General features: G+C 42.8%; 1 long non-coding RNA gene across 1 annotated transcript; it reads left to right on the forward strand.

Moving 5' to 3' along the window:
* The first annotated feature begins 1483 nt into the window (after window positions 1–1483).
* LOC144819531 (uncharacterized) lies at window positions 1484–2494 on the forward strand. The gene is made up of 3 exons (XR_013607429.1): window positions 1484–1547; window positions 1655–1730; window positions 2310–2494. It is a non-coding gene; the product is annotated as an uncharacterized LOC144819531 (long non-coding RNA).
* The last annotated feature ends 19646 nt before the right edge of the window (window positions 2495–22140 follow it).

Here is a 22140-nt window from a genome sequence, read left to right on the forward strand (position 1 = left end):
CTCTCTCGCTTCACATTGGTTACAGGCTTCGCATACCATTCCACAACTACGATTCACTATCCTTGAACAAATAAAGATTAGCTCAGGTACAGATATCAATACAGCATTAGCCCGCAGGGAAACATACTGGATAAAAATGCTAGGGACGGTGACCCCAGGTGGGCTTAATGATCACTATGAAATGTTATGCTTTCTCTGAATATGAATATTCATGCAATGATCTTCAGATTTGTAAAGAATTTGAACTCATGTCTTCTTTTGCTCTTTTTTCTCACATTTTTTAATGTACATTTCACTTTGCATTTTTATCAGATTTCAGATCCAAGGGACCATGGGCGTCTCTGTTATGCGACTCTCTGTTACACCATTGGGAATCTGTGTCTCATGAATACATTAGACACTACACACTGTTGTTAGCGGTATATTGTCCTGGGTAGCATTATTATGCCTTTTGTATTAGGGAGTTGCGGAAAAGCAAGCTTTCTACTGATTTAGTTACGTGGATGCACTGGCAGACCGTTTTTCTACAATACACACGGTTTTTGAATGCGCTAAGCATGTTGGGAAGCCCGTCTACACTAGGGCAATGACGTGATTGCTATAAGGAGTAAAAGGCGCAGCAGCGGCCTCATATTATTTTTTATTATCATGGTGTAATTATTGATTATCTGCTGTCATATTGACTTTCGGAATTTTGTAATTTAATAGACACCAGGGTGTCCATTACAATGTCGGGCAGATCCCCACTGCCATGGTGGCGGTGGCGATCCACCCGTCATAAATGCCCGCAAGCCACCCTTTCCCCCCCACCACATTACAATTGCGGGGGGGACCGCAGCGGAGGCAAACACCGCCCGCCACTTTTCCGCCCCAGTCGCCTTCCGGCCGTGGCAGAAAAGGGTTCCTATGGTGCCAGCCATATTTCGATGGGCGTCTGCAGTTGCATTGCCGCCACGGAAAGGCAGGCGGACTTCACTCTGGGTGCCCCGTGCGGGCCCCTAGAGTGAAGGAGAGTATGGGGGTGCACACGGGGTGTACCTGTGGTACCCCCCTGCATTAGCATAATCAAAGCGGCAGGCACCGCGCGGTGCCTGCTGCTTTGATTATGCTAATGCTGAAATGCTTTTTTAGCATTGTGGCGGGCGGTGCAGAGAGCACCGCCTGCCACAATGCTAAAAATACAGGATGTGCCCGACACTGTGGTGGGCACATCCTAATACTCCCCACGGGACCCCCGCCCTTATGGCGGGCGGTCCCGATTACCACGAGGATGGCGGGGGGGCAAAGTCCGCCCGCCATCCTAATGACCACCCAGATGTCTGTATCAGTGTTACACTGCTCCTGGGAGTCATACTGTGTTGACTTGTGAACAATAAAGTTTGTTATGTATCTCATCACGTGGACACATTGAAACAGCGTTTTTCAAACTTACGCGGTACCTTTAAATGCGCTATGCATGACGGGAAGGTTGTACGCATCTTGACAGTAATGTGTTCGTCGTAGGAATTCAGAGGCGCAGCAGCGTTTTCATACTCTCATTTGACACAGTGAGAATCCATTAATCTGTTGTTCCGAACACTGGTTTGGGGTTGTGTCTTCTGATAGAGTCATGTCGCAACCGTTTGAGTAACGCGCCACTTTATTTACCTTTTAGAATACGGATATACTTTGAATTGTAGGAAGTCCGATGTGAGTTTCGCATTGAGTTTTTGACACATCACATAAACACGGTGAGAATTTCTTTACTTTTATTCGTGAGGCAAGTGTCAGTTGCATTTATATCCATTTGAGCCTATGTTTACACATATTTCTTGTGCGCAGTACATATATCGCATTTTGAGTAGATTTACGCACACATAGAAGCAGCTATTTCAATTCTTTTAGACGGGTAAGAAATATGTGAACATTTTTGTCTTATTGCTGTGTGTCACGTTGATTTAGCAAGTGTAACTCCCGCTGGAGGGTAAGAATCCCTCACTTTGTATATTTTTTCTTTTACTATGGATTCTTTGATTTTCAGGCCCACCGGGTGCTCGAGTAGGTTCATGTAGGTTCATGTACTGTCCATTCAGTGCACTCTCTGGATTCTTAACATAAACAGTTGCCTCTTTGGCTCTTATGTATCATATTGGTGTCACACGTAGACTTTTCTCTTTGAGTCACAATTTTTACTTGCAAGATATGTCGGAGATTTGATCTTCTTTGCGCACTTTCTTTCACATTTTCTTCACCACTCTGAGTGCAAATTCTATTTTTATTGCATTGTAAATAGTATTGTACTTGTCACATTGAAATGTATTGTGTTGTAGGTCCCTGCGGAGGATGGAGCTGCATGATTCAAGCTTCTATATGGCAATAATATTCATCCCCTGGTGAAGGGTTCAGTTTTGAACCCGAAATGCATTGGGATTGTCTTTTCATAATCTGCTGAACGTTTTAATTCATTTATGTGGTGTTTGAATTTGAACATGTAAATTTTATTTTAAAGCTTATGAATGCATTGCAATTAAGTGCACAACTTGAAATATTGTTGATTTACATTTCATGTCTCATGCTTGTAATATATGACTGAACATGGTAAGATAAACAAATATGCCTTAGAGCACATGAGTGTTTTTGAATAATTTTATTAGCTTATTGAGACATTTTTTGTCTGTTGCTGTGCTCCACACAGGCTGTGGTTATCCACATCCTTCACTTGGCATTTGATTACACAGAGAGATTGGGGGGGGCACATCTCTCATTAGGTGGAAGCATGCATATCTTCCTAAAAGTGATTTAATTTGGGTTTATTAAGCCTTAACACATTAGCAATTAGGTGTGCTGAGTCACTTTTCAATTTTGTAGCTTGAAAAATGAAGATGCGGCAGGTCTGGCAGTCCTTAAATGCCCGCTTTAGGCTCCCGCGCTGCGGGAGCCCTGGCCACGATTTAAGCACCTCTGCGGACTGGCGGTGACATGGCGGCTCGCGGGAGCCCTGCTCACGTGAGCCCTGCTCGCGTTGCAGCATGGGGGCTGTAGTCCCCTGTCAAATGCTGGCAATAAAAATGAAGGTGCGGCAGGTCTGGCAGTCCACAAATGCCCACTTTAGACTTTTTTCATGTCAAGTAAAGCCTTCTCATGTTAGTCTGTGGAGCTAATGCACTGCAATGGGAAAAACTAAATTGGCAGGATTTCCCTCACCAGAACATAAAAGAAACACACATTATAATGTCCCTGCTTTATTGTAAAATGATGCCCTATCCTTGGTGCACCTCAGATGGACTACATGGGCGTCTTATATGAAAAAACAAGGACATTTAAGACTTTGGAATTACCTTTAATCCTAAGTCGAATTTGGACATTGTTTTATTTTAAAAGCTGCCTGAAAGGCAATGCTGGCTTTTAAATTAACAACAGGCTCCATAGCATTGCACACCTAAGTGCATTAAATCTACAAGGCATCTTACCCTACATGCCCTCCCATATACTAGAGGCTTACAGGTATGTTGTCGCACTTAATTAACATATACCTTTTAAACAGAGCACTGGCCCTGGGTCTGGTTAGCTGGGCCCAAAGCACAATCAGACTCAGTAACCATTAGTATCACTCACATAATGGAGGTGATAAGGGCAAAAAGGATGACTTTCTCAGAAATGCCATCACTGCCACATGCTTCCACATATTGAAGATGCTGTGGAAGATTTTCAAAAGGCTCCCAACCAGCACCATGGAACAGCTTCACACATGCCCTGTTCTCCAGCAAACTGGACTACAGGAACACCTTTTATGGAGATAGGCAAACAACTCATATGACAGATGCAGATCATTGATATTTCAGTGGTCAGAATCACGATTAACGTCCAATGCTGCATTCACAAGAATCTGCACCTGAGGGAACTCCACTGGCTCCCCATTAACAAATGAGCACAGTTAAACTCCTCACCCACACTGTCAACGCATTATATAAGGCTGGCACAGCATTCCTTAACAATTGCACCTGCTTTCACAAACCTTCCAGACACCTCTATTCATCCAGACTTGCACAAATTAGATGCATACAAAAAAAAACAGATATGTTGGTTGAGCCTTCTCCTACATCACTACTAAAGCATGAAACAACCGGTCCCTGTGAGCCTCCTCCTCACATGTTGTATTCCTCAAGAAGCAGAATACATGGCGTATTGAGTAGTCACACTAGCCCATGGGTGTGGCTAAACTCACACCTGCTCAGTGCCAGGATACCCTCTGGGGAGATTGTGCACTTTATATATCTGTATTACATAATCTAACAAAATATAACACTGGAGTAGAATGCAAGGAAAAAAGTGTGAGAAAAGGGGTGTGGGGACTGAATCAAAATGAAAACAGAAATAAATGTGTACATGGACAGTGCCATAGTAATGTGGATGAATCATCCCCGAGCATGAATTAGAGGACTGCGAGTAATGCCTGAGGCAAGAAATAAGGTGCCTCATCCATTTGATACTCAGATCCAAATGAGCCAGTTCCTAGGCCGTAATAGTAGACTGTTAAAAGTACCATAAAGCACCATAAAGCCTCAATAAGCATCTGTAACATAGCTAAATAGATAAAAGGGCTTTATATCCCAGTCCCCAGGCCATAAATGAAGTCATATATAAGAAGTGGTGCAGCCCAGTGACTATTTACAAAGTAATAATTTGGATAGCAAGACTTTCCTAATCCATTGTCTCTACAGAGATTAGAAACCTAAAGTCAGGAAAAAGTAGTGATGCATCCTGAAGGTTAGTGGAAGGGTATGAAATAAAATATTAAAGATGTACTGTGGTCAAAATAATATGAAAACACACAAGACCTTAACTTTTAAATGAAATATCACGTCTAGAAGGACAAAAAAAGGAAAGTAAACATGGGACAGATAATAGTACAATTTCCTCCAAATGTGATTCAGTGACATGTCCGGCATACAAGAGAAATTTACTAGTTCTGTTCCCTCTATTACAAAGAGTTGTACCAAGTTCACACCACTTCATAACATGGATGGAGATCTTGATGTCAAATCCTGACAAAATATCTCATGAGGTCAAGGGTATCACTATATTTCATCCAAAGTGTACCTCCTGTTCTCATCCTTGTTGAGGCCAAAGGGATGCTTGCTCTTCAGGTCTATAATATATTTCACCTTCAATTGTTGAAACCTTCTAAAGGGATTTCCTTCTCTCATGTTCCTGGGTACTCTGTCAATGGCAAAAATGTTAATATACTAGAGTTCCTGTTATGTAGTTCAACAAATGACAAGCAGCAGGACTCCACTAAGCCAGCATAGAGGGGACTCCTCTAGACTGGATCGCGTCCTACCTTTGCAACAGAACTAATGTCATCCATACTCCACCTTCCTCATCCAAACCATACTTCACAAAAGTAGGTGTCCCTCAAGGCTCTATTACCTCACCCATTCTTTTCAACATCTACATGAAGTCATTTCTGGTACTGATCAATCAATTTCACCTCACGTGCTATAACTATGCAGATGACACGCACATATTGCTTCAAGTACAATTCCCCAAAGACATTGGAAAGTTGCTAATTTTCAGTTGTCTCAGAGCTGTGGGTCAATGGATGACGTGGAGCTGTCTCAAATTGAATGCTTCCAAAATGGAAATACTCATGTGTGGCAATTGGAAACATTATGACCTGCTTGCCATGTGGACTGATGATCTGGGAACACCACCTAAAAAATTAAGAAACCTCAGAATGACCATGGACTCCAAGCTATTGATAAATGCCCAAGAGGCTAAACTAGCAAGATCAAGCTTTGTTACTATAAAAACAAATTTTTACCCCATTTGGGATTTCCACACAAGGTCCAGGCTACCATTTCCCTTGTTTTGTCCAAACTTGATTATGCCAAAATAGCCTCCAGCATGGATCACCTTTAATGATCATGAAACAACTACAGCGGATTCAGAACTGGGCTGCCAGTCTACTCTTACCTATTAAAGTGCAAGACCACATCTTCCCTACCTTGAAAGCCCAGCATTGGTTAGCAGTTGCCAGAAGATCCACGTTTAAGCTGCTTTGTTTCAGTCACAAAGCGATACATGGAACAGGACCGCTCTTCATCAGGAATAAAATCACCAAACACATTCAACAAAGAAACCTCCCCTTTACAGTGGCACCCCGCCTCAAGATCCCAAGGTACAAAAAAAAAAAACAATGAGTGGCACATCATTCTCTGTTAAAGCAGCCATACTATGGAACTCTTTTCCCCCAACATCAGATCCACGGATAACCACCTTATGTTCAGGAAACTACTAAGCATGGGCGAATTTTGCGAATTCGCAATCCGCGAATTTGCGGATTTGCAAATTTGCAATCCGCAAAATTCGCGAATTCGTGCGAATTTGCGGAATTTTTTTTGTTTGCGTGTTCGTGGGGCGATTTGCGTATTCGCGGGGCGATTTGCGTGTTCGCGGGGCGCTTTACGTGTTCGCGGGTTTTTTTTTGTGCGAGACCGCTCGTTGTTGTGCCTTGCTGCCCTCTGCCCCACTCGTTTTTGTGCCCTTCTGCCCTCTGCCCCACTCGTTTTTGTGCCATTCTGCCCTCTGCCCCACTCGTTTTTGTGCCCTTCTGCCCTCTGCCCCACTCGTTTTTGTGCCCTTCTGCCCTCTGCCCCACTCGTTTTTGTGCCCTTCTGCCCTCTGCCCCACTCGTTGCTGTGCCCTTCTGCCCTCTGCCCCTCTCCTGTTTTATTTTAGAATGGCGCCGGCAAGCTGCCAGCACCATTCTAAAATAGTTGCTAAGTTAGCTTCATCAGGAAGCACTAATAGATAAAAGGAAGCAGGTGCTCGAATTCAGTTAAACTCGAGCACCTGCTTCTATTAGTGCTTCCTGTTGAAGCTAACTTAGTAACTATTTTAGAATGGCGCTGGCAGCTTGCCGGCGCCATTCTAAAATAGTTACAAGCATGAAGCTAAAACAGAAGAACTAGTTAAAAGGCAATATTGGTGGCCCCACATGACTGGGGATATTGAAAAGTATGTCAAAACTTGTGAAATCTGCGCTCAGGGAAAATGGAAACGGCAAGCTCCCAAGAGGTTGTTGCAGCCGTTACCCACACCACCTTACCCCCAGCCCAAGCAACCCCGCCAGAATGCCCACCGCATCTATAGAGACTGGCTGTGTTCGAAATAGGTCCAGTGCGAGCACTCCCATCAGGCCTCCCAAAGTAAGGCCCATAGCATGTAAGTAGCTCTAAAGTGGAGGGACGTCATGAGTCACTCCTGTATATATCATACAGCAACCCATAAACACTCACCGGTCCGTAGTAGGACATACACCTGAAACCTACCCCTGCGCAGGATACGAGTAGCCGGAGCGGGTTGGGAGCGGTTCAGAGGCGTTTTTATCCCTGAGCGTATCCTCGTTAACCCAGGTCAGGTGGTGCGGGTCAAGCATAGCTCTATGTAGGTCACAAGGAGCGGAGTGCGCGCGCAGGCATATCAGAGAGTGGAGGCCTCTAGGTAACAAGTCGCCCATTATGGAGTGTACCACCGGAGCCCCGGAGGCCAGTGGCTCGTATATGTACGTGGAAAAGGAGGGCAAGTCACACCTCAGGGTGGAGTGTAAATCACAAGGGATCAAGCGTGATTGTGCTTGAGAGGTCATATTAATGTGAGAAAGTCACTCCTGTACTGTGACAAATCCACGAAAGGAACCAGCTTCGATTCCATCAGGCTGCACAGCCACATCAATATTTGAATCCAATGAATCAAATTCATGTGCTTCACTCTTTGCTTTTCTCCAATTTAAACATAACTTTTCTTCCATACTGATACTTATGGTGATTCAATTCATTTTATTCAATAATTATATTCAATCATTTCTTCATGTGTGTGTTTCGTTGGTAATCAAAAAGACTCAGGAGGTCAAAGATGGGTTCCACATGCCATGATTTATTAAAAATAACCCAATGCATTTCGGGAACTAATTCCCTTCGTCAGGGGCATCTGCAAATGCAAACATAACCATGTATCAATCAACTGTAATGACGTGGTAAAACATTTCCCTCAAGTTAAAAAAGCACACAAGTCTGTAAGTGTCTACCAAATACATAATAACAAATAAGCGGTAATCCCAGCAATACGAGACATTTCAACCCATTCCCGACACCCCCCAATATATTGCATTCTGACGCACCCTCATTGTTCGCCCACAGTTAAACCTGGCGCATGAATTCTAGGCTCATCCTCCCTCTTAATCTACTGATCTAAACAGCATGTTTACCTACAGCGCGCTTGCAAGTATAAACAGCTTTTGTGCTCACCATGGCATTCTGTTCACTCCAAAAAATTCGTCATTACATCCTCGTGGCACAATATGTCCTGTACTGTGTACACAGGTAGGAATCTTAGGAAATGCATTCATACGGTTATTGCAGCGAACACAGGCACAATTAGTGACTCTGCATGTGGATAAAGCGTACTGCTCTAACGGTGGAAAAAAAGGTTAAAGAGCTGTAATATTGTAATGTGGGATACTGCAACAGAATGAGGCATCGCTCTTTGCTCTTATTAACAGGTGGAATTATTACAAGGGAAAACATAGCGGTTTATTATGCCAGTTGTCTGGAATTGTTCACGAAAATATATAAGGAGCCAGAGGGTGACAGTGTATGTAGGTTCTGAATTAAGCCAAGGACAATGAGGATGGCTATGGACGTCTATTCTGAAATAACCATTGGTATGATCCATGCTGGTATGTCGTGTAGAAGACATGTGTAGTTCCCAATGTGTCTCTTATTCATTACATATTAGCCAGAGCGACCCAGAGAATGTTATAATTTAGGCTGTCAGTATCAGTCGCCAGGCGGTGCACCCATCTCTGCTCGATTCTGTAGAGGGCCTGGTGTGTAATGTTAGGATGTGACTCAAGGACCATACATTTCAGGCTGGCTGCCTTGTGGTTCAGCTGCTTACAGTGGGTGTACAGCATAGTGGTAGTCTTCATGCATCTGACATTACTCTTGTGTTCAGTGATTCGTAGCTTGATTTGTCTCATCGTTATCCCTACGTAATTTTGGTTGCAGGGACACGTGACGATGTATGTGCATCTGGTCGTGTTGCAATTAGTGTGTCATTTGAGTCGCCATGTGAAGGTCTCAGATAGTCTAATCTCCTTGCAAACACTTGTCTGATTACAGATTGAGCACCCCCCACATGACCAGTAACGGGGGGGTAAGTCCCAAAGTGTCCTTTGGGCACCTGGTTCCTTGCGTCTGGGTCTGGTGTGTACCAAAGTGTCCTTCAGGTTGGGTGTACGTTGAAATGCGAACCTAGGTCGTGACAGAGCTAGACCCCCTGAGTTCACTATGCCCCAATGTTTGTTAATTGACTTCTTAATAAAATAGGAGTTTTTGGTGAATGAGGTGACACAGGTGAGCACGTCAGTGGGTTCTTTTTCTGTGACCTGAAGTATAACCTCTCTTGAGTTATTCATCGCCCTTTTGTACGGGTGACGGATCTGTTGAGGAGGATCACCGCTTTCCCTTAAATTATGCTGAAGGTGTTGTGCCTCTGCTTTGTAATCGGACAAGGTGGTATAATTTCGCCTAATGCAGAGAAACTGTCCGAAAGGGAGGTTGTTCCTGAGTGACTTGGGCTGGTGGCTGTCATATAGGAGGAGACTCTTCTATCTGTCGCCTTCCTATATAGATTGGTGCATAGACCTGTGTCTGTGAGCCATATCCTTAAGTCCAGGAATGGAATGTTAGAGTCTGATATTATTTGGGTAAATTTCAAGAATGCATTCTGCGTATTAAGCCAGTTACAGAAGGACTCACAGGTGGTTAAGTCGCCTTTCCATAGTATGAGGATATCGTCTATGTATCTCCTCCATAATGTCAGGTTGTCTCTGTATGGATTACTGGGATTCATAATTACATTTTCCTCGAAGGTAGCCATGTAGAGGCAGGCCACACTAGGGGTAAAGGTACTCCCCAAGGAAGTACCTTGGGTTTGGTGGAACAATTGTGTGTCGTATTCAAAGACGTTTTCAGATAGAGCCAAAGTGGCACAGCTCATGATAAACGGGATAGGTGTGGGGGAAATGCAGTCTTCTTTAACAAGGCTGGACTCTTTTGCCTCCAGGGTGGCTTGCTGTGAAATATTAGTATACAGTGCCTCCACATCCAAGGTTACTAGGAGGTCCACCCCGACCCTTCCCTCAATGTTGTTAATCAGGCAGAGGATGCTCGTGGTGTCTTGCACAAATGAGGGTATTTTCTTCGCCAAATGGTGGAGGAAATTGTCGCAAAATTTAGACAGGGGTTCTAGCATGGACCCTATCCCTGACACAATGGGCCTCCCTGGAACCGGTGTGATGTTTTTATGGATCTTGGGGAGGGTGTAAAAATAGGGAGTCTTGGGGTCCTTGGTAAGGAGGAAGTTGGCCTCATTCTTGCTTACCCACCCATTAGTCTCAGCCTCTACAATCAGAGATGTTTTTTCAGCCATGAGTCTGTGAGTAGGGTCGACCATGAGGGGGGTGTAATGGTTAGCATTAAAGAGTTGACGTCTACACTCTATGTCATAATTAGGCCTAGTCATAATCCACTGTGGACTGGATAACGATCACCCCTCCCTTGTCTGCCTGCTTAATTGTGATGGTCTGGTCATCAGATAATGACCTGGCCGCCTGTCTCTCTGCATTAGTCAGATTGTGAAAGAGAGGTGTTCGGGAGATATTTGTTAATCCCTTTAGTACGGCACCCTCAAATGCCAGGTTCTCAGGAGGAACCATATCGTTAGTGGGGGTGAAAGTGGATGGATTACATAATCCAGTGTCGTCAAGTTCAGGTGGGGCTACGTCATGAAAGAACGCTGTAAGTCGTACTTTTCTGAAAAATTGTTTTAATTCACATGTCTCGTTAAACTTGTCAGGAGCGGGCGTGGGGACAAACCGCAAACGCTTTTCCAGGACTGTCATCTCAGTAGTGGTAAGGATTCTCTTGAAAAGGTAGACCACTAGGCTCTCCTTCACCTGCTCATGCTCCTCGTTTCTACTGATTGTGGTGTCTGAAAATGACCTTCCCCACCTAGTCTCTATTACGTTTGTCAGCCTACTTGCTACTCAAATGAGCCTCCTGTAGGATGGTTAGCATCTTTTTCCTTTTTACATAGTTGGTCAGTCCATGAGAGATTTAGGCTGCATCACCTCCTCAGATGGAGGAAAAAGAGATGGCTGGGGTAAAGGCTTGAAAAATACCTGGAGGTTCTGGTGCAAAGGGAATTGTATTCTCATGAGTTGGGCCAGGTGGCACACCAAGGACCAAAATAAGAAAGGTCCTCGGATGAGAAAAATGAGAGAGGGGAAGGCAAGGGAATGCTGCTAGTTTAATTGGGAAGCAGGAACCAGTATAAGACTGCCTTCCAAAGGGGAAATTCTAAGTAGATGGTGTAACTCCACAATGGAGAGGTTTATCACTGTCCAAAGAATGTGGTGCAGTGTCCATCTGCTGATCTCCCTGGCTTTCTAGAACTCCAGTGAGCTCCTTTGGTTCCCAAAGTGTAGTGGATTTACGGACCCAAAGCGACTGTGAGCAATCTGTGCAGGCAAGACTTAGGGCCTGATTTAGAGTTCAGCAGTTGGGTTACTCCATAACAAAAGCGAAGGATATCCCATTCACTGGATTAAAAGGTCATTAAATCCAATGGCATTTGTAATACTGTGAACAGACTATCTGCTAACTTTGTGATGAAGATCAAGATCTAAGTCAGGTCGTAAGACTCTCTCTTCACCACTTACTACCCACCCAGATCAAAATTCTGGCCCCTGTGTTTACACAACACCTTGATGTGTAGTATGGTTTAGGGCCTCCTTTTGCATGCATGTTATGTTAGCGTGGCTTATTAGAAGTTTAAACGCCATGTTACCTTTTGTTGCTTTTTGCACACAACACTGCTTAGCTGTTTTTGCAAGTTAGCTTTCACGAAGATCTATACATGACAAAAAGGTTTGTTTTTCGACATCTCTAGACATACATCGTACCCCCAGTCTGTACAGTGAGTGCTGAGTCACCAAGGTTATGATAACATATGAGCCTGTTTATCGGCATGTCCGTGTAACACATTCTAGATACAACATTTTGGCAGCTGCGAGCCGAGCAAGATTCTGGTGCCTTTATCATAGCACACTTGCCATATTTCACACACTTGGAATATTCCAGGGATGCAGAGAGACTAGCCGATCCAGATGTAATTTACACTTACTGAGTGGACAGGTAATGGGGTCCCCTAAAACAAGCTCAAGAGACCTTCTTTAGTTTATAATACATAGTTCCTATATAGGGAGCGTGTTAATATTAGGTGTTATATCACCTGTTTGTACTATCATTGTAATATGATTCCTCCTTTTGTATTTTATGGCATTGTAACCACTCTGACCATATTATTTTTAATCATATGTCTGCTTATGTTGACTAAAATACTGCACATGAGATCACGTCGTTAAAATAAATATTTTAACCTTACCGTGTCTCTTGTTTATTCCTGTTGTGGACTGGTATGAGAGTATAACAAAAGAGTGTTCTCACTTCCCACCATTCCTGAGATGGTCCTAAGTCGCATGTTCTAGGTTGTCTAATCTTTGGATACTTTGCTATAGGACGAAGAGCTAATGTGACACTGATTGCTAGCTGGTTGGGGTTTTCTAGGTACTGAGGTGAGTTTCAATTCACTAATGTCCTAGGTCTCTGTGCACAGTTCTGTGTATGCGCAGTAATCTTTGCAACAGATTATTGTTTTTTTCAACAACTGTAGACAATGTCATTGTGAGAGAAGTAATAAACTGCAACATCAACGTTCCCATGGTTGCAGATTAAACTACTATGATGACTAAAGCCAGCCTAAAATGCATGCTGCATAACTGCAGATTAGCAATCAAAAACAACACAGAGTTAGCATAATCATTATTATCTAATGAGATGTTCATCCTTTTCCTCACTGAAACCTGGCAGAATAACCTCTTCTCCCCAATGATTGAACTACTGATTCCTCCTAATTTTTCAATCAAGCAGCTTGAATAGTATGGGAAACTTGGGTTAGTGTTTCTATCTTCTGCCAAAATACTTTCTGACTCAACTGTTTAATTATTACACCTTAGAATATCTGGGGTTTAAAGTCTGCACTTTGATATAAGGCATATTTCTTAATTGTGATGTTTCAGGACTTGTGTTTGATGGACTTTTTTCAAGAAAGGAATTGTTTCTAATTGTCATACTTCGGAAGAATTTCAAAGAACAGACAATCAAAAGAGTCAAGTATATGCATTAGAATGTACTGTACCTGTTAGTGTAGCATCACACAGAGGTTGAAGCCCTGCCAGCAGGCATTATGTGCATGATTGTTTAGTTTTCAAAATTGACGTATGTCCCTTAGCTTAGCTTCTTAAGCAGTACAAGATGAACACAGACATCAATTAGGGTTTGCCATGGGTAGAATGTATTACCCCTGATTTACCCTTTGCAACCCCTGGCTCAGAGTCCAGGAAAACAGTGCAAAGGAAACAAGCATTGGCAACGCCAATATGTCTCGCCTACACAGGAGGTATTGACTTTGGCAATGTGGTTTTGTCAGGTTATACACCAGTGTGGCTGCTGTTCAGCATGGCTAATAGTTAGTGACATGGAGTATCCTAGAGTGGAGGGGGCGTGGAGTGTTGTAGATTGGATTTGTTGGAGTAGGCTTTCATAGAGTGGAGGAAGGGGAATCGAGTGTTGTGAAGCTGAGTAAATTTCAGTGGTTTATTAGCAAAGAATGTCATAAAGTGCAGTGTAATAGAGTCCAGTGTCATAGAGTAGAGTGGCATAGAGCGGAATGGCATAAAGTGCAGTGACACATAGTGGGGTGGAATAGGGTGGAGAGGGATGAAGTGGATTGAGATAGTGGAGTGGATTGGATTGGAATAGATGGGGCAGATTGGATCTGGGAGAGTGTGTTGGATTGACTCAAGGGGGGTGGATTGGAGAGGATGGACTCAATGGGGTGGATTGGATTTGGAGTTGCATTGAAATGGGGCTAGGTGTATTGTAGTGGGGTGGATTGGAGTGAGATGGATTAGATTGGTTTGGGGTGGGGTCTATTGGATTGGGGTGGATTGGATTAGAGTAGGGAGGTTTGGAGTGGGGTGAATTAGAGTGTAGTGGAGGGGGTGGTTTGAACTGGAGTGAAGGGCGTGGATTGGATTGGTTTGGGGTGGGGTTGATCGGATTGGGGTGATGTGGATTGGATTAGAGGAGGGAGGTTTGGAGTGGGGTGAATTAGACTGTAGTGAAGGGGATGGTTTGGACTGGACTGGAGGGGTGGATTGGATTGGAGTGGGGTGGGGTGGATTGGACTGGAATGGAGTGAGGTAGATTGGATTAGAGTGGATTAGATTGGGGTGGATTGGAGTTGAGTGGATCTGAGTTTAGTGTGCTGGTTTGATTGGATTGAGTGGGGAGGATTGAGTGGAACCGGGTGGGGTGGATTGATTTAGGATAGAGTGTGGTGGATTGGAGTAGAGTGGGGTGGATTGGACTACAGTGGATTTGGGTGATTGGAGTGGGATGAACTTGATGGGGTGGATTACATTGGAGTGGAGGGAATTGGATTAGGATGGGGTGGAATGTGGAGGGGTGGTGTGGAATTTGACTGTGGTTGATGCATTGGAGTGGGGCAAATTGGAGTTGGGCAGATTGGAGTGAGGCAGATTAGAGTGGGGTAGGTTGGGACGATTGAACTGTGGTGGATTGGAATGGAGTGGAGTGGACTGGGCGAGTGGTTTGGATTCAAGTGGGGTGGATTGGATTGATCTGCGGTGGATTGGATTGAGTGTGGCTTTTGTGGGGTGAGGTGAGGAACGGACATGAATTAGAGTGGGACAGAATGGTGTGGGGTGGATGGCGGTGTACTGCATGATTATGCCTTAATGCATCATTTCAGAAATTACACATAAGAAAGAAACAATGTCAATTTGCAATAAAATAATCCTCATCTTTTAAGAACAGCACCCACGAGCAAAACAAATGAAATCACGAGTGCAAAGTGAATAAAGAAGACTTGGCAAAACAAAAGAAAGTTAAATATAGAAAATAAATCTTTGGGATTTTGAAGGGCACTAAAAGTTAAACAGAACAAAATAGTACCTCAATCGTGTCAGAGGTAGCAGACAGGCACTGATTAAGTTGAACCAATCAGTGCTTTGCCCCTTTTCCAAAATGTGGAACACAAATGATGTTAGGCCTGCCTTGACAAATTACGAGGCTGCAATGAAGAGTGCCACGCATGCCAACAAATGGTAACCAAAGGGCGGGCTCCAATCCCTTTTTGTTAGTAAGAGTGTCTCGCAAGCGAGACTGATGCACAAGCACATGCTCTTTGCAGGCTCGACCCTGAAAAAAAGCAGCAGTAATAGAGATGGAACACAAATGAAGCTCCACAATAGCTACTTTGCTTTCTCCAGGTCTCTACCCATGTCCCACTCATAGCCTCTCAACAGAAAATAGAAGGATGGTACAAGGAGGTGGCATTGCCTATCCAGTCTCACCCATATCAGTTCAACACCCTCCTATTGGCTTCTCAGGGTTTAGGGCCTAACCCTTGCCTACCTCACATATGTGATCAGAGCCTGGCAGAAAAGATTGCTCTGCCAAAGGAGAAACATCTGCCAGTGAATCTAGCCCACTGATGTTATGCCTGATCCTGATGATATTCGTTTTCTACAAAAAAGTAATAACAACTGCCCTGAGTCTAAATCGGAATTTGGGGATTAGAGATGATTCCAAGCTAAGAGGATGTATTTATGATAGAGCAAACAGTAAATAAAATGGTAATAGAGGGGTCAAATTTTGACAGGCTATGAGCCAGCCTGCACTATCTAACACCGCTCTGTCCTAGTCGGGCTTTTGTCGCTGACCAATTCTGTAAGCAGGCCTTAAATGTCTGCCCGAGGCATTGAAAACAAAACACCCAATATGTGATGTGGAGTCCATTTTTCTCAGCTGCAACATAGCCTAATGTGAGTAGGTCGAAAGGTCGAAAGCATAGGGTTTTTAGATAGACAGATAATACTTTATTGCATGATTAACTACAATTATTGCAATCTAAAATCCCCTGAACAAGAGGAGAAGCAACACCAATAAATGATAAGAGAAACATATATATATAATACATTGGTTGAGAACATAGTAAAAGAATATGACGCAGTAAAATTAAATGCATTTGGAAGGGCAGTAATAATGAGCATGCTGTTCCTCCACAGTCTAAAAGGCTCCCCTTTGCACCCCTTCAGGTACTGTCATCGTCCCAGTTCGGGGGAGGTTATTAGCAAGTCTTTAAGGTGTACACAAGGTAATTATTGGGCGATTGTTACATTCAGTACAGGGACGGTCTCAGAAAGCTGCTCAGAGGTCAGTAAAGCAACTGCAGCGTTCATAAATTTCATGCTAGCAGAGCAGATTCTCCTCTCATGCACCCTTCTATGCACCTCAAAGCCCAGACATTTAGAATGTGCCAGACCGGTTGAAGCCAGAACTTCCTAGGTGGGAAGACCTTCTCAAAGATACAGAGGTCATGGGTCAGCGATTTGTCTCCCTTTGTGCAGATGTGACATTGTCTGTCAGTGTCATGCAGGTTTATCCTGCCATACCAGTAGGACTTTAGAGGCACTAATATGAAGTGCAAGCACTTTGGCTGGAGTTTCAGAGTTGTGTTGAAGGGCAGAGAAAAATAGGATGGGCGGGACCCTGGCTCACACAGCATCGAAGCCAAACCTCCATGAGCCAATTACTTTACAGCGTGTACATCACTTTCCATCGACATTTGCCTAGTTTGTTTAGTCAGCAATATAGCCACCAAGGGTACCTGCAAGCTGCTTGTCCAGATTGTGCATGCTTCCAAGGCGTGATTTAGATGCATGTGCCAGTTTGTTGCTGGGGTGCTTATCAGATCCAGATAGAGTTTTTTAACGTGGGGACCTTCACCTGCTTGGCTTTCAGGCTATAGGCTAAAAACGTTGCTTTTAGTATTCAGGGCTGCAAAGCTAGCCAAAACTCTTGTCGGATTTGAGCATGTGAAGTCCAATTAGGACGTAAAAATACTCTTCAGTAACAAGAAGACTGTGCTTTGTCCAACCAATTGGCCATTTCGTCTCTGAATGTCAGAGCCCCATAGGCAAAGGTGGGGAGGAATTTTCACCCTATCACCTTCAGGAGGGGGGATATATCTGGATTCTTCATTGATTTTTTTTTTACTTAGTGAAAAGCCCATTCTAAGGATTTTGATGCCTCCTGTTGGGCATTAATGTGAGATGCCAAATGGGCTATGTGGTCCAGCCAATCTGCCAGGGATCTGTAGGAGTCCACCACCTCAATGGCCTTCCCCTCGATGAAACATGACTCCCTTTTTACCAGTTTGCGGGCAATTACAATTCCCTTTGTTTTCATTACGTTGGCGTAGGTGATTGGCCTTGCAGTAGACGGAGAGTGCATTGAAGATCCTCTGGAGGCCAATAGGCATCTGGTCCAAGAGGACCATGTCATCCGCATACTGGAGTGATTGGATTTTGAGACTGCCCATTTTAGGTGGAAATGCCCTCACTGGGGCCAGGTTGCCTGGGAGGCCATCTAAATACAGGTTAAATAAGAGTGGTGCTAGAACACAGCTTTGCTTCAAGCCTTTGTTTGTCCAGATTTTGCCCATCGTTTTCAAGACGGTCCTAACTCTTATCTTTACCCAGGTGTCAGAGTAAAGGGTAAAAATGGATTTTAAGAAAGTTTGAGAGATGCCCCAGGCGTTGAGATATATGCACCACAGAGTGTGAATAATATTTAACAGTGAAAAACTACATTAAAGAAAGCAAAGGTCTGTAAATAATATGTTCAGTATTCAAGTGGAACACACAGTATTGCCCATGAGAGTAACCAATACAATATTTATGTATACAATGTTATTTAGTGTGTATCTTTAAACTGGCAGCGCTTATATATTTCTCCTACTGCCATAGAAAGCCACATCAATATAATGGGGCTTCCAGCTTAAATTGTGATTACTGTACAATGTTTTTACAACTAATAAGGCCTTAGGATGAACACTGAAAATCATCAATTCTTCATTTAACGTTTATATGATTAGTGCAATAAAACATCCAGTCCACATTAACAGCTAACACGTTAAGGAAAAAAGCTCCTTAGTCATCTGAAGCAGTCTTCAAGCTACATCTATAATATATAATAATACACTTACACAGAGCAGGAAACAAACACATACACATTTCCCTAAAGTCATGTCCACCATTCCTTATTTTTGTTACCAATATACCATCAAACAATAATATGGTCAACATTTTGTGTAATACTCTTACTGTCCCTTACAACTTAAAATAGGCTGTTTGTTTTTAGAATATCAGCATTTATAAAATATGAAATTGTGATAGGTGTCTGCATGGGTGCCGACCTTTTCCAGGGCCTCAAGGTGATATATTACATTCTGAAAGCTTCCCTCCAAAGGATGAGACTGAAATGGTATCCAATGATTATAACGGTAGTGTTAAGGGGAGGCATTTTAAAACTGGACTCTAACTGTGCATATGCAAAGCCAATTAGAAAGTATACCAGACTACATTGAAATTGTTCTGAAAATGTAGTACACGTGAAAGACTCAATTCCTAGGAATAGTTAAAGGTATTAATTTCTTTAATTATTTTTGTATTTATAATGCTGATGGTGATTATTTGCTTTTCATGTTTGTATTTTTGGTTCAGCGTGACATTACTGTTCCACTTAAAGCGACGTTTTTGAATGGCACGAAAGGTTATATGTTTTACTAATTATGTACTGAAATATCACAAAGTGCGATTCTTTTCTATGAAAATAACATGTCTGTCAGTTCCTTTAGTTGTCTCCTCTTTGAGATTCTGTGCCTCAGAGATGGTTGATCGTCCACGAACAGGCAGTACAAACCACTCAGCTACACTGGCACTGAATGTGGGGGAGGAAATGAGGGCCACATGTACTACTTACTGCTCACAAAATAGTGGTTGCAATTTGCGATCTGTGGTGTTGCGATCAGTAAAACATGTACGATTCGACTGATATGCTAATAGGTCAGTTCTTTAAATTCTGAAGGTTTGGAGTCAGAATTTCAGCTACCTCATGCCTATTAATGTGGTAGGTCGCAACTTCTGACTTTCTGTGATAGGAGGCTATAACAGTGATGGTGGCCTGCTGGGATCAGCATATCTATGATTGATTTTCAATAACGCATTTTTTTTAATTCAGCCTGTTTTCCTTAAATGAAACAGGACTTTAGTTAAAAAGATTTTTTTTCCTAAGTTTAAGAGGAGACCGTTTTTTTACATTCACAAAGTGAATGGCCTACCATCTCCTTTGAGGTGTTGGTATAGAATCAATGTTTCGCAAAAAGATTTCGGTCATAAAACATTTATACATTATAAACCAATTTAGTATATGGATTGGATGCCTACAACATGCCAATTCCGGATTCAGAATTAGTAACCATTCGGAATCCCATTTTAGGAGGCAGAAAAACTTTTCCTACTCCTAAAATGGGATTAGTAATAATGAAAGGCCATTTTAATGGTTGCAACATGCCGAATCAGAGAGCTTGTGACCATTACTATGCTAAGCACATGTGACCTTAAGTGCTCTCAAAGGAAACAAGGTGCTATAGCTGAGATTATGAAGCTATACCTGCACATATGCATTTGTACTGTCAATATGAAAGTATAGAGGTTAGTATGAATGGGACATGGAGTATGGTGATAGCACCTGGGCTATATTCAACAGATTACAGTTTCATATCATTGGGGTCAAAGGAATTCTTCCTATGCTGTCATAAGGGGGTCAAAGAGGATGCAATGTCAATTCTGCAAACCAAAGCATTTTGGTGAACCAATGGCCATGAAGATGAATTTCCAAATGGGCATTGATGAAACACAGTTGAACTTCCGTCTAAATTACAGATCAAAGAACTCTTCTAAGATCACCTCTTACGTGGATTAGGTGTTCCACTGGACAAATGATAGCTTTCTTTGAATGAATATTGCCAAGTTAAGATTCTAGGATCCGGAGTTAATCAAACCCAGTTTCAAATAGGCCCCCGCCACCAATCTCCTTGAACGTTGAGAAATCAATGAGACTTCTCCATTCTCTCACACATTGACACATCAAGTCAATGCTAACTAGTTAACGTTCTCACCCTGCATCTCTGACATATTTTAAAGAGCCTCCTGCTATTCCAATCGACTACTGGCTGGAGCTGATGAGAGACTCTGGTGTGGCATTTATTGATAGTTGAAGCATCATCTACACTCACTTTCTAAATAAACCCATCAGAAGGCTACACAGATACTGAACAAATTAGCCAGAATGTGATTAAATCTCCTAAGGCAGTGGTATATCATACTGATCCTTATGGCTCTACACTGGCTACCAGGAGATGCTTGAATAAAATACATGCTTCACGCAGTGTATTGGTGCAAACATCCACAGTACTTGCAGAAATAGCATTTTGTTCCAGATGCTTGCCACCCAATTAAACAACAGAGTCACATCCATGAGTGTAGAATGCCCACATCCCACCTGTGAGAGCTGACTTCAAGCATAAATAGTAGAAGAAAAGGTTGAAAATGATAGGATCTTTGGTGGGTGTCGACGCACTATGTGGTGTTCCATACAAATGTTGGATTGCTGAGTGCAGTGGGCCTGATTACCTCATAGAGAGGAATGAGCCTAACCTCCCTTGACTAGTAAGATATGTACAAAGAATTGTACAATATACAGATATCATTTATTGTCTAGTCATTGCATCAGTATGTCAAACCCATAATTTCTGAAGTATGAGCTCCAACATAAATAGCCCAGTAAAAGTGTAAAGTGTCATAAGTGAGAACATTTGCAAGTGCTATACACAATATATACAATGCCAAGAACCGATAATTGATAACCCTTTAGCAACAAGATTCAAAGTTAGATTACAAGGAGTACATCATTTCAATCAATATCAGCCCGCTAGTGAGGTAGTCAACGTATTGACCCCAAAGTGAGTATTGCAGGGTCATCATCAGGACTAACGTGGCAGCACCTGGAAGGGAGCAATGACCTGGATTCGAGTATGTGATGCTATGCTGATGTATCTGCACATGAGAAATTTCAATCAAAATAATGGGAGGATAAAATAGCTGGTACTGGGTTGCAATGTCAAGAGATTGGAGAGAATTGGCCAGCTACGGTGCAGAACTTTGGTTGCAAGTGTAAGCTTCTTGGGTTTGACAGTTTTTACAGGCATGTCATCTAAACAAATTCTAAATATTCTTGCAACAATTCTCTTCGTTTAACAAAAGAGAATATAAATCACAGTTCATATATTGAATGAAATGGCTGTACATTTTTGGTAGCCCTAAAGAAAGCCTTTACTTCTGCACCTATACTCAGACAATCAGAGTTTATAGTGATGACAGATGTCTTAGAAAGAAATATAAGGGTGATTCTAGCACAACTTTAAGATGATGAAACCTTAGAGCATCCCATCTTTTATTAGTGCAGGACCTTATTATCATCAGAACACACATTTCCATCAAATTCGGCCATCAAATACGAACAGAATGCCACCAAGGAAGCCTATTTTGAACGGAGATTACAAGGTACTAGGTGTACAATTGAAATCAGAACCAACCATCAGAACTTACACATTTGACAGTTTCCAATATAGGAACAGTTGTCAGGCCCAATGGGCTTATTCTGTTCTCAGTATTGATTTGCGATCACATATACTCTGAGTTCTGATAAAGTCTTAGCTGATTCCTTGTTTTGCCACAATTCAGGTCTAACAAAGGCTATTGCTCAAAACGTGTTAACTCCTTAATGTGTCATCTTCCAAGTCTCCTCTTTCTCAAGTCAAGTTATGAAAGCATTTGGGGCCCGATGTAGGTCGGTCGGTAACTGCCGAAAATCGGTATTTTCGGCCGTTACCGACGGGTATTACAGAAATGGGATGTAGGGGCATGTGTAACTGATTCGGTAAAATTACCGATCGGTACCGAATCGGTAAATTTGAGATGTAGGTGGGACTCTTCTGAGTCCCACAAGCCTTACAGAATCGGTATTTTACCATCAAATCAAT

This window comes from Lissotriton helveticus, chromosome 2_1 (assembly GCF_964261635.1).
Source record: "Lissotriton helveticus chromosome 2_1, aLisHel1.1, whole genome shotgun sequence".
NCBI classification, from domain to species: Eukaryota; Metazoa; Chordata; class Amphibia; order Caudata; family Salamandridae; genus Lissotriton; species Lissotriton helveticus.